At 37.3% G+C, this 17,522-nt stretch overlaps 1 protein-coding gene across 2 annotated transcripts in view; it reads left to right on the top strand.

Annotated features, from left to right (window-relative positions):
- The window catches only part of DMD (dystrophin), a 1,914,059-nt gene that overhangs the window by 624,228 nt on the left and 1,272,309 nt on the right, over positions 1-17,522 (top strand). The window lies entirely within an intron of this gene.

Here is a 17,522-nt window from a genome sequence, read left to right as displayed (position 1 = left end):
TATAATCAGCTTTTTAAATAATCAGATATCAAGAGTAGGTGATGCCCTGGCAGGTTTGGCTCAGTGGATAGAGCATCATCCTGCGGACTGAAGGGTCCCAGGTTCGATTCCGGTCAAGGGCATGTACCTTGGTTGTGGGCACATCCTCAGTGGGAGGTGTACAGGAGGTGGCTGATTGATGTTTCTCTCTCATCAATGTTTCTAACTCTCTATCCCTCTCCCTTCCTCTCTGTAAAAAATCACTAATATATATATATAAAAAGAGTAGGTGAAAATATGGATCCCTACCTATTCAAGTTGTTATTCATTTATCTCAGGGATGTTTGTGTTGTCTCTTCCATATTAAGCGAAAATAATATGCTTAATTTGTGTATATGTGTGTCTATACACATATACACATCTTTGTGTGTACATTTTTGTGTGCATATGACATATATACAGGGTTGGGAAAAAGTTGGTTTACAGTTGTGAATATGTGCAAGAGTTTATTTTTATATTATTTGTAAATTATTATGTATTAGAACTGTAAACCTTTTGCTCACACCTGTATATTTGAGTGTGTATGTGTTTGTGTCTACTTATACTTTAAAAAGTCATCATTTATTTAAGATGACTTAAGCTTACTGATAAGGCTTTCCTAGTTTAACCTCCTCCTCCAGAGATCTGCCTACTTGTAGGAAAGAGGGACTACTACAATCCCCATTTTAGATCCCATCCAGACATGCATTAATGAGAGACCAATAACATTTGGAAGGGGGCTACATAACCAGACATCTAGAGAAGAGAGACCATGGGGAGACAAAGAAATAGCCCACATATGAAAGAAAAGCAGGCATCACCAGAAAAGGAAGTAAACGAAATAGAGGCAAGCAACCTGTCAGAGAAAGAATTCAGAGAGATGGTCATAAGGTGGCTGAAAAGAATGGAAGACAAATTCGACAATATGAGAAAGAACCAAGGGGAAATGGAGAACAACCAAGAAAAAATGAAAAATGACATCGCTGCTGTAAAAACTCAATAGAAACATCAAGAGTAGAAGCAGAGGATCGCATCAGTGAGCTAGAAGACAAGGTAGGAAAAAATACCCAAGTAGAGCAGCTTCTAGGAAAAAAATAAAATAAAAAGCAGGAGGAGAGCATAAGGGAACTTTGGGACAACATGAAACAAAACAACATCCGCATAATAAGGGTTCCAGAAGGAGAGGAAACTGAGCAAGGAATGGAAAACCTGTTTGAAGAAATAATGACAGAAAACTTCCCTGATATAGTGAAGAAAAAACCCACACAAATCCAAGAAGCTCACAGAGTCCCAAGCAAAATGAACCCCAAAAGACCAACACCAAGGCACATGATAATTAAATTAACAAACACCAATGACAAAGTAGGAATCTTAAAAGTGGCCAGAGAGAGATAGAAAGTTACATACAAAGGAACTCCCATCAGACTAGCAACTGATTTCTCAACAGAAACTCATCAGGCCAGAAGGGAATGGAATGAAATATACAAAGTCATGCAAAGGAAGGGTCTGAATCCAAGAATACTATACCCAGCAAGGCTATCAATCAAAATGGAAGGTGAAATCAGGAGCTTCACAGACAAAAGCAGACTAAGGGAATTTATTACCACCAAACCAGCAAAGCAAGAAAGGCTATAGGGTCTGCTTAAAAAAAAAAAAAAAAGAAGAAGAAAAGAAGAAGAAGAAGAAGAAGAAGAAATAGGAAGTGAAGAATGAACACAGGGGTAAAGAATAAAAATGGTGACAAATAAATAACTATCAGTAATAACTTTAAATGTAAATGGATTAAATGCCCCAATCAAAAGACATAGGGTAACAGATTGGATAAGAAAACACGACCCATATATCTGCTGTCTACAAGAAAACCACCTCAGAAAAAAAGACGCACCCAGACTGAGGGTGAAGGGATGGAAAAAGGTTTTCCAGGCAAATGAAAATGAAAAAATAGCTGGGGTAGCAATACTTATATCCCACAAATTAGATCTCAAAGTGAAGGACATAACAAGAGATAAGGAAGGCCACTTCATAATACTAAAGGGAGCAATCCAACAAGAAGAAATCACTGTGATTAACATATATGCACTCAATAGAGGAGCATCTAAATACATAAAAAAAAAAACTCCTGCACAATATCAAGGGAGAGATTGACAGAAATACAATCATAGTAGGAGACTTTAATACCCCACTATCACCATTGGACAAATCCTCTAAACAAAAAATTAGCAAAGAAACATCAATCCCAAATGACTCACTAGACCAGAAGGAATTAATTGACATCTTCAAAACATTTCACCCCAAAGCCACAGAATATACATTCTCCTCAAGTGCACATGGGTCATTTCCAAAGATAGACCATATGTTGGGTCATAGGCAAAGTCTCTTCAAATTCAAAAAGATAGAAATCATATCAAGCATCTTCTCAGATCACAATGGCATAAAACTGGAAATCAACTACAATAAAAACAATCCAAAAAAATGAAATACATGGAAACTAAACAGCATGATATTAAACAATGACTGGGTTACCAGAGAGATCAAGGAAGAAATAAAAAACATCATGGAAACAAATGACAATGAAAACACAACAATCCAAAATCTGTGGGACACAGTGAAAGCAGTCTAGAGAGGGAAGTGCATAGCTCTATAAGCCTACGGCAAAAACAAACAAACAAACAAAAACAATGGTAATAAATTACATAACCCTACAACTCAAGGAGTTAGAAAGAGAGCAACAAGAAAAGCCCAGTGTAAGCAGAAGGAAGGAAATAACAAAGATCAGAGCAGAGATAAACAACATAGAGACCAAAGAAACAATACAAAAGGTCAACAAAACCAAGAGCTGGTACTTTGAAAGGATAAACAAGATTGATGAACCTCTAGCCAGGCTAACCAAGAAGCAAAGAGAGAGGACCCAAATAAAAAAAAAAATCAGAAATGAAAGAGGCGAAATAACAGCAGAACCAACCGAAATACGAAGGATTGTTAAAAAATACTATGAACAACACTATTCCAACAAACTTGACAACCTGGATGAATTGGACATATTCCTAGAAAAATATAACCTTCCAAAACTCAATCTGGAAGAATCTAAACATCTAAATAGGCCAATAACTATGGAAGAAATTGAAGCAGTCATCAAAATAGTTCCAGCAAACAAAAGCCTGGGGACAGATGGCTTCACAGGGGAGTTTTACTAAACATTCAAGGAAGAACTAAAACCTATCTACCTCAGACTATTCCAAAAAATTCAAGAGGAAGTAACACTTCCAAGCTCCTTCTATGAAGCCAGCATCACCCTAATACCAAAACCAGATAAAGACAACACAATGAAAGAGAATTACAGGCCAATATCCCTCATGAACATAGATGCCAAAATCCTCAACAAAATTCTAGCAAATCGGCTCCAGCAGTACATCAGAAAGATCATACACCATGACCAAGTAGGATTTATCCCAGGAATGCAAGGATGGTACAATATTCACAAATCAATAAATGTGATACATCACATAAACAAATTGAGAGATAAAAATCACATAGTCATATCAATTGATGCAGAAAAAGCATTTGACAAAATCCAACACCCTTTCTTGATAAAAACTCTCAACAAGGTGGGAATAGAAGGATCATACCTCAACATAATAAAAGCTATATATGATAAACCCACAGCTAACATCATACTCAATGGGCAAAAACTGAAACCATTTCCCCTAAGAACAGGAACAAGAAAGAGATGCCCACTCTCACCACTCCTGTTTGACATAGTACTGGAAGTATTAGCCATTGCAGTTAGACAAGAAGAAGAAATAAAAGGCATCCAAATTGGAAAAGAAGAAGTAAAGCTGCCCTTATTTGCAAATGACATGATATTGTACATAAAAAAAAAACAAACACAAAAGTCTCCATCAAAAAACTAATGGACTTAATAAATGAATTCGGCAATGTAGCAGGATACAAAATTAATGCCAAGAAATCTATGGCATTTCTATACACCAATAGTCAACTCACAGAAAGAGAGACTAAAAAAGCAATCCCATTCACCATCGCACCAAAAAAATTAAGATACATAGGAATAAACTTAACTAAGGAGGTAAAAGACCTATACGTGGGAAACTACAGGACACTGAAAAAAGAGATAGAGAAGATATAAACAGATGGAAGAAAATGCCATGTTCATGGATTGGTAGAATCAACATCATTAAAATGTCCATACTACCCAAAGCAATCTATAGATTCAAGGCACTCCCCATTAAAATACCAACAGCATATTTCACAGACCTAGAAAGAACTCTCCAAAAATTCATCTGGAATAAAAAAAAGACCCCGAATAGCCACAGCAATCCTGAGAAAGAAGAATAAAGTAGGAGGGATCTCAATACCAGATTTCAAGCTGTATTACAAAGCCACTGTTCTCAAAACAGCATGGTACTGGCACAAGAAAAGACATATACACCAATGGAATAGAATAGAGAATCCAGATATCGACCCAAACCACTATGCTCAATTAATATTTGACAATGGAGGCATGAACATACAATGGAGTCAAGACAGTCTCTTCAATAAATGATGTTGGGAAAATTGGACAGATACATGGAAATAAATGAAACTAGATTCCAACTTACACCATATACAAGAATAAACTCAAAATGGATACAGGACTTAAACATAACACGGGAAACCATAAGAATACTAGAGGATCCAGAGGCAGCAAAATCTCAGACATATGCCGAAAGAATTTCTTCACTGATACTGCTTCTAGGGCAATGGAAGCTAAAGAGAAAATAAACAAATGGGTCTACATCAAAATAAAAAGCTTTTTCACAGCAAAAGAAGCCATCAACAAAACAACAAGAAAGTCCACTTTATGGGAGAACATACTTGCAAATGTTATCACTGATAAAGGGCTAATCAACAGGCAACTTATACAACTTAATAAAAGGAAGATAGATGATCCAATAAAAAATGGGCAACGGACCTAAATAGAATCTTTTTGAAAGAAGACAGAAGGAAGGCCAAGAGGCACATGAAAACATGCTCAAAGTCACTAATTATCTGAGAGATGCAAATCAAAACGACAATGCAGTACCATCTCACACCTGTCAGAATGGCTATCATCAACAAATCAACAAACGACAAGTGTTGGCGAGGGTGTGGAGACAAAGGAATCCTTGTACACTGCTGGTGGGAATGCAGACTGGTGCAGCCACTGTGGAGAACAGTATGGAGTTTCCTCAAAAAACTAAAAATGGAACTCCCATTTGACCCAGTAATCCCACTCCTAGGAATATATCCCAAGAAACTAGAAACACCAATCAGAAAGGATATATGCACCCCTATGTTCATAGCAGCACAATTTACAATAGCTAAGATTTGTAAACAGCCTAGATGCCCGTCAGCAGATGACTGGATCAGAAAACTATGCTACATCTACACAATGGAATACTATGCTGCCATAAAAAGAAGGAATTCTTACCATTTGCAGCAACCTGGATGGAACTGGAGAACATTATGCTACGCGAAATAAGCCAGTCAATGAAAGAAAAATACCACATGTTTTCACTCATTTTTGAATAATAAAGAACATTATAAACTGATGAACAAAAAGATAGATACAGAGGTAGTAAAGCCACAAACAGACTGTCAAATTACAGCGGGAATGTTAAGGAGAGATGGGGGAGATAAGAGATCAACCGAAGGACTTGTATGCATGCATATAAGCTTAACCAATGGACACAAAACACTGGGAGTGAGGGCATGTATGGGAGTGGTGGGGGTCAGTGGTAAGATATGTACACATATAATACCTTAATAAAAAACGGAAAAAAAAAAAAACATTTGGAACGGGGTTGGGGAGAGTAGGAGATCAACCAAAGGACTTGTATGCATGCATATTAGCATAACCAATGGACACAGACAGTAGGGGGGTGAGGGCATGTGTGGGGGGAGGGGAGTGGGTAGGAAAAGGTCAATGGGGAAAAGGAGACATATATAATACTTTTAACAATAAAGAGTTTAAATTTAAAAAAAAAGTTACACCTCAGTTACACTGCAAAAATTAAAAGAGAAATAAACCGAAAGAGTTTTAAGATATTCTCTGAATTGTTATGGAAATTTTGAGATATTCAATGTTTTAAAGTGAATGTTATACATGTGGGCTATATGAATATTTGTGTTGGAATAAAAAAGAAGGGATGACAGTGTAGACATAGATTAGAAGATGGTCAGACAATGATGATAGGGAGAGATAGATTGGGATATATCAAAGAAAAAAGGTATTAGGGGATGTATTTTTATTTTAAAATATATTTTTATTTATTTCAGAGAAGAAGGGAGAGGGAGAGAGAGATAGAAACATCAATGATGAGAGAGAATCATTGATCATCAGCATCTTGCACACCTCCTACTTGGGATTGAGCCCACAACTCAGGCATGTGCACTGACCATGAAGTGAACCATGACCTCCTGGTTCATAGGTCAATGTGCAACCACTGAGCCAAACCAGCAGGGCTATTAGGGGATTTAAAGAAAGGCCATAGCAGTGAGGCTAGAAAGAGGTCATGTTAAAAGAGTCCTTTCTGTTTGATGGGATACAAATACAAATATGGTGAAAAAGAAAAGGAGGAATGGAAGATGACATCAGATTACTAACTTGACAATCATTAGTTAAAATTACAAGTAAAGACTTTGTGGAGAAAATAAGAAACTGTTAAAATGTGATGTTTGAGGTTCACATAGAATGTTCTGATGAGAATACTCCAAAAATCAGCTAGATATAGAGCTCAGGTAAGGGCCAGAATCACAGGCTTTGTAGAAATGAATTTATAGAGGAAGGGTAGGTAAAGTGCAGCACACAGGCCAAATCTGGCCCCAAACTTGTTTTTTTTTAATACAGTTTTATTGGGACTCAGCCAAATCCATTAGCTTATGTTCAGTTTATGGCTGATTTTGAGATACTAGTACAACTAATAGTTGTAACAAAGATTGCATGACCAACAAAGCCTAAAGTGTTTATTTTCAAGAACTTAATAAAATTTGCCAACTCCTGCTGTAGATGTTATTTGAGCCTTAAAGAGTGAATGAGATTGATAGGAAAGTATACAGACAGGAAATCCAAGAGGTTCACCAATAATACGCAGGCAAACTAGTTATTATTTTTTGATGGAAAAATATCCCTGTATCCATTAAGTGTGGCAAAAGAGTCCCCTGTGATTGGAAAGAGGTTATATTAAGTGTTGATGTTGGTGATCTAGTTCAAATAGTCTATCTTTTCTGTTTGTTCATATGGCAATAAACGAAAAGTTATTATGAGAAACAAGGGAAACAAAATGTGTAGAAATTCAGCACTGAAGAAAGGGGATAAAGGCATGAAAATGATTTCCTGAACTCAATTATTATAACCATAGTGAGAAACCTAAAATCAAAGTACTAAACCAACTGGTTTGAAGCCTGAAAATCAGACTCAGAACCTAGAGAGAATTAAGGGTAAAATAAACAGGGTGTTAGAAGATAAAATGACAACCTAAAGCTATAAAAATGCTAACAAGGATATATTGAAAACAATAAAACTAAATGAGAAAGAGATCAGTGTATAGCACTGTATTTATTTATTTGCCTTATTCTATAAATATTTCAAATTTAATTATTTTATTTACAATGAGAGTGTAACTAGCAGAGTGGAGGATTGTGTGAAGTGGGGCAGAAGCTTCCTTTTCACTTTTATTTTTTCCACTGTATACCCATTATTTTGTTCTCTCTGCATACATTACCTTCAAATTAAAATAGAATATCCTGCTTAGAAAAAATGTATACACATCCTTTTCTATATTACATACAAAAATAAAATTCCAGAAAATTACACATTTAAATTGTCAAAAGAGAATTAATAAAACTTACTATACTATATAGAAGAGTATGTTAATGAATGTTGGGTAAGTGAAGATTTCTTAAATATACGTATAAAGCACTCATAAATAAAAATAATAAACTGGATTATATTGTATATTAACTTCTGCACATCAATGACAGCATAGAGAGAGTAAGAGTGAAAGCCACAGGGTAGGAAAATATGTTTGGAATACACATATAACGGATGAAGTGTGTGCCTCCATCATTATGAAGAATTCCTACAAGTCGCTGAGAAAAGAACAGACTATCTGATTGAAAACTGGGAGAAGTTTTTAAAATGTGAGAAAGGGCACAAGAGGGCTTATTGGCTGCTGACAATGTTTTATATCTTGATCTGGATGGTATTTATAGAATGATCACTTCGTAGTAAATAAGAGATGGTTTTACGTTTCACAATAACACCATCTACTTCTTTTGTCATCTTCACAAAATAAAAAATTTGCACGACCAATTGACACATAGTTTACCAGCCCCATTAGTAGTTAGGGAGTTGCAAATTAAAACTAAAATGCGATATCACTATATGCCAATCAGAATGGTAAAAATGTAAAAGTTTGACATTTTTTGTGGTGCTGAGAATATGAAGCAATTGGAATTCTCCTACATTGCTCCTTGGACTGTGAATTGTAAACAGGAATGTGAACTTGCATACACTACTCCTGCTAGAAGTGCAAACCATTTGGTGCTATTTATTAATATTAAAAATGTGTGTAATCTATGGCCTGTCAATTTCACTCCTAGGTATATACTGTACAGAAATGCTTGGGCAAACATTGCAGAAAACAGGTACATAAATGTCTATAGCAACATTATAACAGCTCCAAAGTAAAACAACCTAAATATTTATTATCAGTAATAATATGTCATACAGTGAAATATTATATAGTGATGAATAAGCAACAACATGGACTGATCTTAAAAGTATGAAATTGAGCAGATAAACTCCCACACAACAGAATACATACTATATGGTTCCATTTATAAAAACTTCAGAAACATACAACAACCAAACTCTAGTGTTAGGAATATATATTTATGTTACAAAGCTCTAAGGCAAGCATGTCAAACTCAAAGACTAACACAGGCCAAATAAGCAAGATTTAAGTTTATGTGGGCGGCAAAAAAACAAAAGCTTCAATTTTCATAGAACTGTAGGTTTATTTAGATGGAGACATGCTGAATACAAAGGGCGAAATAAATAAGTAACCATTAACATAAAATAATAGAACATTTTAATGAAAATTAATATTTTTCTTGAACATTCACTTACTAGACACTGAGTAACTTCACAAATTAAAAGCATAACACAAATAAAACCATTTTCCTGTTCTCCGAAAGCAAAAATATATCCTATTGTGCACACCAAACAAGTCATTCCAAGACTATAGATGTGGCAATCGGCTGCTAAAATATTCGCTGCTAGTATTAGTGTAGAGAAATGGAGCGCCTGTATGTAAGGCATGTAAGGGAAATGAGTGCAACAGTCATTAGTGATCAGTCATTAGTGAACGTTGTAGTTCATTACTAATAATTATGTATAACAGGATATTATAAAAATTAAGTTATGAAATTTTATTAAAACATTTCTTACATACCATTATATTGGCTGGCTGGGCCGCAAAAATATTCATTGTGGGCTGCATGTAGCCCATGGGCTGTAAGTTTGACATGCTTGGTCTAAGGGAATGATTACCAGGAAGATAGGAGAGAAAATACATAGAGGGTGGGCAGGAGGGACTAGTGACTGGAATGGGTTCAAGAGGGATTTCTGGCTGTTGGATTTATTCCTTTTTAATTTCCTAGCTTGAGTTATGGTCACAATGCATATATTCTTCTATATATTAGTACATTTAACAATAAAGGTTATTTATAAAATGAAAGAAAAATATGTATGTAGCATAGAGTTAGGCATGGGCTACCATGGATTCCATGATGAAGTAATGATTCAACTTCTGTAAGCAGACTAATGACATTGTCTATTTACTTACTTTATTTTTTTAAGTTTGTTTTATTGTTTAAAGTATTACAAATAGTAGTACATACAGTATGTCTCCTTTTTTCCCCATTGTCCTCCCAACGGCCTCCCCTACCCCCTGGCACATACCCTCACCCCCCAGTGTCTTGTGTCCTTTGGTTAATCTCTTATCCCCTCCAAACCTCACCTGCCTTCCTGCTGTAGTTTGACAGTCTCTTCAATGCTTCTTTGCCTCTGTATCTATTTTTGTTCATCCTACCTAGTAAAATAGCAATATGCAAATTGACCGCACTTTTGCTACGCCCAAGCCACACCCACCAGCCAATCAGGGTGTGTATGCAAATTACCCAACAAAGATGGTGGTTAATTTACATATGCTGAGGGAGGGAGGAGTGAAGACTGAAGACAACTTAGAAGGAAGAGGGAGAAAAAGCCAAAAGCAAGGTGGCTGTCAGAGGGAAAGCCACGGCAGAGCGGAGCAGGACTGAGCGGGGCGGAGTGGGGTGGGCAGCAGCAGCGTGCGGGTGCAGGCGCAGTGGCCAATGCAGGATTCTTCCTGAAAATGGGCTACTAGTCAGTATATAATGTTCTTTATTTTCCACAAATGAGTAAGATCATGTGGTATGTATATTTCACTGACTAGCTTATTTTGCTTAGCATAATGCTCTCAGTTCCATCCATGCTGTTGCAAATGGTAAGAATTCCTTCTTTTTTACAGCAGCACAGTATTCCATTGTGTAGATGTACCACAGTTCCACTCATCTGCTGATGGGCACCTAGGCTGTTTTCCAAATCTTAGCTATTGTAAATTGTGCTGCTATGAACATAGGGGTGCATATATCCTTTGATTGGTGTTTCTGTTTTCTTGCGATATATTCCTAAAAGTGGGATTACTGGGTCAAATGGGAGTTAAATTTTTAGTTTTTTGAGGAAACTCCATACTGTTCTCCACAGTGGCTGCACCAGTCTGCATTCCCACCAGCAGTGCATGAGGGTTCCTTTTTCTCCACATCCTTGCCAGCACTTGTCATTTGTTGATTTGTTGATATCCATTCTGGCAGGTGTGAGATGGTACCTCATTGTTGTTTTGATTTGCATCTCTCAGATGATTAGTGACTTTGACCATGTTTTCATATGTCTCCTGGTCTTCTGTATGTCCTCTTTCGAAAAGTGTCTCTTTAGGTACTTTGCCCATTTTTTGATTGGATTGTTTACCTCCTTCCTTTTGTTATGTTGTATGAGTTCCCTATAAATTTTGGAAATTAAACAATTATCAGAGATAACATCAGCAAATATGTTCTCCCATGCAGTGGCCTTTCTTATTGTTTTGTTGATTGTATCTTTTGCTGTGCAGAAGCTTTGTATTGTTATGTAGTCCCATTTGTTTATTTTCTCCTTAGTTTCCATTGCCCTAGGACTGTGATCAGCAAAGTCATTAGTCAACAGAGCCAATTATCAACAGTACAACGATTGAAATTTCTTTTGAGAGCCAAAATTTTTAAACATAAAATTCTTCTAATGCCACTTCTTCAAAATAGATTTGCCCAGGCCGTGGTATTTTGTGGAAGAGCCACACTCAAGGGGCCAAAGAGCCGCATGTGGCTCACAAGCCGCAGTTTGCCGACCATGGCCCTAGGAGCTGTATCGGCAAAGAAATTGCTACAACAAATGTCTACTATTTTGCTGCCTATGGCTTCTTCTAAGATTTTTATGATTTCCTATCTTATGTTTAAGTCCTTTATTCATTTTGAGTTTATTTTACTTACTTTAAATCCTAAAATTAGAGATAAAATTATTATTTAAATGTCTGGTGGAGTCCAGAGAGATACTGGCATGGCTTGGATTCTATATTAGTGATGTGATTTGCATTTGAAAATGTAAGCTAAATAGAGGCAGAGTAATAATAATAAAGACTACTTATCATTTTGTTGAATACTACCATATACTGTTTTAAGAAATTCAGACATATTCATTTATGTAAACCTCACAAATAACCTAAGGAGGTTATTTCATAAACTACTTACTTTCATAAACCCTTTTTTAGAGAGGTCACTTACTTACTTAAACAAGGCCACACAGTAAATGGTGGAGCTGGGACTCCAACCTATGCATTCTGAAGGCTGTGCGTTACCACCAGAGGCGGCCAGGTCATTCATGGGTTCTGATATAAGCCTATGTCCAGAGAGTGTGGCCATGAGACAGACAGCTGGAGTGGAGTCAAATGAAGTCAAATGATAAGATGATACATATGTGACATATGTGGCTCTGGGTTCAGAATTATTTATATATATATATATATATATATATATATATATATATATATATATATATATATATATATGACATGAGAGCAGAGCAGAGATGAATTGGGGCAGTGTCTTAGGAGTAAGAAGTAAGAGGTGTAGGAGAGAAGTGAGCAGAGTCAGCCATGGTAGTGCTCCTCAGAGTGAGTCAGATTCTCTAGAAAATACTCCACACCTGCTAGTATACCAAGGTTTTATGAAATAATTTTATTCCTATGGAAGTGGGGTCAGGTGCGTGGGTGGGGAGGGTTCAAAGTACTAAGATTTAAGGCAAGTAACTAATTTAAATTTCGTTTACCTACAGTTTGGTCCATGAGTCTTTAGCCAAGATTCCTCCCACTTACCACATCCAAGATGAAATATGTGAGAGGAAATAACCAGCCACACAATGCTGAGTTAGCAGACCTAAGTACAAAGCCACAATGGAAATGTCAGAAGGCTACCAGGGTGTTATTTATTTAAATCTATTTTGTGAAATTCAGCACCACCTTAATGGCCTGAAAGTGTTAAAGTATGTCCCAAGTACCTAAATTACTCTCTAAATGTAATTTATGCTTGAGAATAATCTGACTAACTTGATTTAGAACAGCAGGAAATAAGTTATGCTGCACATAAATGGAGCAGCAGTGTAATTTTAAATACTGCTTACATAGTGAATGAGAATTTTAATATTTGAAAAATTTTAAAATCACTTGATTTATTATCCATATGTTTATACTAATATTTTTGGTCCTTATTTAGTTCAGTCTACATCTCTTCTTATTGCCAGGAAAAAAGGCAACAACTATTTTCCCTGAGATATAATATAGAGGGTAAAATTTATATTTATTTCCCTGAATGTTATATTTGATGTCTCTGTGTGTTTTTAATTGGTACTGCCTTTTCCCTCAATCATGTGTACAGTCCAATTAATGCTGTGAGGATTTTAGGGAGCTTAGTGACTGATTAGAGATTAAATTTACAAGTGTAACATTAAAGCTAGTAAATTTTTCATTCATTCAGAATTTTTGTTGGTGGGAGTTTACATTTATAAGTCATCATGTTAAAAATGAAATTTTACATAGTGCATTTATGAATAGCCTTAGACTTGCTGTTGACACATATTAACTGAATGTGTATTTAAAAATTTTATGTAATGCTTGAAATTGAGTTTAAAATATTATTACTCACTTTAAATGCCATTACATGCAAATGTGCACGCTTTTATTCTTTAACTAGAGGCCCGGTGCACAAATCTGTGCATGGGTGGGGTCCCTCTGGGTGGCCTGAAGGGATCAGGCCGAAACCTGAAGTCCAACACCACCTGCAGCTCCTACCTGCTGCTCTCACTCATCCCAGCCCCACTGTGCCTGCCGCAGGCTTGCACCCAATCAGTCCCAATACAGAGAGTTGAAGCTGCCACAGCAGCACTCACCAGCCTTGAGCCCTGTGTCTGGCACCCTCCCAAAGGAAGTGGCCTGTGGGATCAGGCTGAAACGCACTCTCTGACATCCCCTGAGGGGTCCCAGATTGCGAGAGGGTGCAGACCAGGCTGAGGGACCCCACCAGTGCACGATTGGGCCGGGCAGGGACCACAGAAGGGCTCCAGGGTGTGTCTGGCCCATCTTGCTCAGTCCTGATGGGCTGGACCCCAGCAGCAAACTAACCCTACCCGTCAGAGCATCTGCCCCCTGGTGGTCAGTGCACGTCATAGCGACTGGTCGACTGATTGCCCCCCTGGTGGTCAGTACACATCATAGCGAGTGGTTGAGCAGCCTTAGCATATCATTAGCATATTATGCTTTGATTGGTTGTTCAGTTGTTCTGCCGTTCGGTCTATTTGCATATTGCCCTTTTATTATATAGGATATTTTGTTTGGCTAGAGGTACTAATTTTAACATTAGTCTATAATAATAAAAGCGTAATATACTAATTAGACTGGATAGCCAAATGACCTTACAGATGGAGCTGAGACAGTCCCCACGGCTGCAAAGGGCCGAGGCAGTTTTCAAAGTTTTGCAGTTGTAGGCTATACAGAATACTCTCTATTTAGATATTGACAAAGTGACAGTGGAAGTAGTTCAGATCTAGTCATTAGATATGTGGAGGTTTGGACTGCAGGAATAATGGAAAGGGGACAAAAGGGAAGGTGGGCCTTTCAGGAATATGGGAGTAATGTACAGTTACAAAGATCTGAAGCAGTAGCAGGGCATAGTGGATAGCAGGCAGTACTCTGTGCCTGGCAATTGCATCCTATCTCACTTTTGTGAACTTGGAACAAGTATATAAATAGGAAAACCCGGGACCTTGGCCTGTTTCTTTCTCTTCCTCCATCCAGCTCTGGCTTGTAGAGCTATGGGTACCATGATCAATTATATGGACTCCCAAGGATTTTTTTCTTGGAAAATTGAGAGGAAAGATAATCTGTGAAGAGGAAGAGGGGCTGGAATGGGAGCAAACTTTGTGGAATCTGGAGGAAGATGGTGATTGCCAGTGTGGTTAGTGGTGGAGGGATATGTCTGTGCAGCAGTCTGGAATGAAAAGAGTGTGTATTTATAGCACAAATGGAGAAACAATCACCTCCCAGTAGTGGAAGGTTTGGCAATAAGGATAATTCTGGTGATTGGGTAGGAAAAAAAGCAAAGTAAGAAGGGGACTGTTATAAGTGTGGAATGGTAAATTGTGACAAAATGACTTCTCTGTCCTCTGATTAGCTTCTTTCTGCCTGTTTCTCAAACTATGGTAGCAGGAAAAGAGTGGGAGGTGGTAGTTGTTAGCATGTGAGACTACCTTTTAAATTATTTTTAAATGACTATTTTTCTAAATATCATAGTATGAAATGCACATTGTAGGGATATTGACAACAGAGAAAATATATAATGAAAAGTAAAATCAACTATAGTCTTACTAAGATGGAATAATGCCAACTATGCATCATTGTTTTTTTAGACTCTCATTTAACAACTCTTTGGACCCAATGACACAAGTGCCTGTGAGACATACACAATGTACCAATTTTTTAAAAGGGAATACATTCTTAAAATATATTTTGTAAGTTTTATATTATGTATTAGATACCACTAAAAATGATATAAAATATTATTAAACATGTAATATATTTCTAAGATCATTTTGTGGCTGATGGTAATATGATATTTGATCACCTCTAGAATGCCATCCTATATAATAAAGAGGTAATATGCAAATTGTCAGCCACACCCTCACACAAGATGGCCACCCCCATGTGGTCACAAGATGGCCAACCCCATGTGGTCACAAGATGTCCACCCCCATGTGGTCATAAGATGGCTGCCACAAGATGATGGGCAGGGGAGGGCAGTTGTGGGCGATCAGGCCAGCAGGGGAGGACAGTTGGGAGCAACCGGGCCTGCAGGGGAGGGCAGTTTGGGGCAACCAGGCCGGTAGGGGAGCAGTTAGGTGTCGATCAGGTTGGCAGGGGAGTGTTTAGGGGGTGATCAGGCTGGCAGGCAGAAGCGGTTAGGGGCAATCAGGCAAGCAGGCAGGCAGGTAAGCGGTTGGGAGCCAACAGTCCCAGATTGTGAGAGCCTAAACCAGCAGTTGGATCCCACAGGGATCAGGCCTAAACCGGCAGTCAGACATTCCCCCAAGGGGTCCCATATTGGAGAGGGTGCAGGCTGGGCTGAAGGACACCCCCCCCCAGTGATGAATTTTGTGCACATGGCCTCTAATTAATTATAAAAGGCAGAATTCTTATTTTTCATCTATCTGTAGTTAGAGACTTTTTGTTACCGTTGGCTGCCTTTTATTTTCTTCTGCTAATAAAATAGTCCATTTTTATAAAAAAATCTTTATTGTTCAAAGTATTACACATGTACCCCTTTTCTCCCCCATTGACTCCCTCCTCCTCAGGCCTTTACCACACTATTGTCTTTGTTCATATGCATATATGCATATAAGTTCTTTGGCTAATCTCTTCCAGCCCTCCCCCACCCATTTCCCTCTGAGATTCTTCAGTATGTTCTATGTTTCCAGGACTCTGGTTCTATTTTATTCATCAGCTTATTGTGTGCATTAAATTCCACATATAAGTTAGATCATGTGATATTTGTCTTACTCTGACTAACTTACTTTGCTTAGCATAATCATTTCCAGGTCCCTTCATGCTACTAAATTACAGTCTACTTTAAATACTTTTGTTTGTTTTTTGTTTTAAATATTTTTAAATTAAGAAATATAGTTAGTAATTAAATTAAATGTGTGATAGAATGCAAACTACATATACATACATAATTCAATATTTGGAAGATAATAAAGAATAAGAATAAGAAAAAAACCTGCAAGTCTGTGTCTCTGAATTGTTTAATTGGTATGATGAGAATTCATCCTGAAAAAAGGAAATCCCAGCAAAAACCATGTAAGGCAGTGAAAAGCACCATTGAAACCACAGAGATCTGATAGAATTCCCTCTCTACCATTTACACCTATTTACTTTTTTAGCAAGTTACTCAACCTCTTATTTTTCTCCAGGGGAAGTAGGAATAATAATTGTTATTGTGCAGGTGGTGTTGTAGAGTCAGTGAAATCGGATATGTAAAAGCACAGAGCCCATTGTAACTGTTTAATACATGTGACTTCCATTCCCTTCCCAGTAAAACAGTAAGGAGTTCTGGCATGACTTAAGTTCTAAAATAATTTCAAGTTCCTAAATGGATGTAAAGAACTGAGAAGATATTTAAAACTATAATCCATTGCATCGCAAGAGTAGCACTCAGAGAACTTTGACAGACTACTGTCCTCGGAGGCAGCCCTACAGCCAGGATATGCAGAGTGCCTTTTGGTTTAGTGCTAGCAAATATTTGTTTGGACAGGCCCTGGGTGATCCAGTAGATCATAAACCCCATAAGACTTTCAAACTTACTTTGTAGATTTTTTTCATCCTGATTGTATATTAAAATCACCTGGGTGCTTTTAAAAATACCTGGGTGCTCCAAATATACTGATTTAATTGATCTTTAGGGGGGCCTGGACTCAGTGTTTTATTGTTATTGTTTCTCCAACACCCAGGTGATTCTTATGTGCAACTGTTTTAAGGTAAATGTAAAGGTGGACTCATGTAATTTCCTCCAGAATTCCAACTTAAAATGTTAGTGGATCCAATAAAAATAATGATAAAGGGAGATAGCAGTGATGTGAAAGTGATAGACTTTATGAGGTCATTTGATTTTGAACCATTTAAAATCGATTGGCTTCAAAATACTTAATTTATTAGATGTCAATATATTTTTAAATTCCTAGAATTAAAAAATAAGTATGCTCACAGGGAAGAAAATGTTAATACTCCATAATAATTGTTTTTACCTTTGTT

Source organism: Eptesicus fuscus, chromosome 1, assembly GCF_027574615.1.
Source record: "Eptesicus fuscus isolate TK198812 chromosome 1, DD_ASM_mEF_20220401, whole genome shotgun sequence".
In the NCBI taxonomy this organism is placed as follows: Eukaryota; Metazoa; Chordata; class Mammalia; order Chiroptera; family Vespertilionidae; genus Eptesicus; species Eptesicus fuscus.
This window is presented reverse-complemented; position numbering and strand designations above follow the sequence as displayed.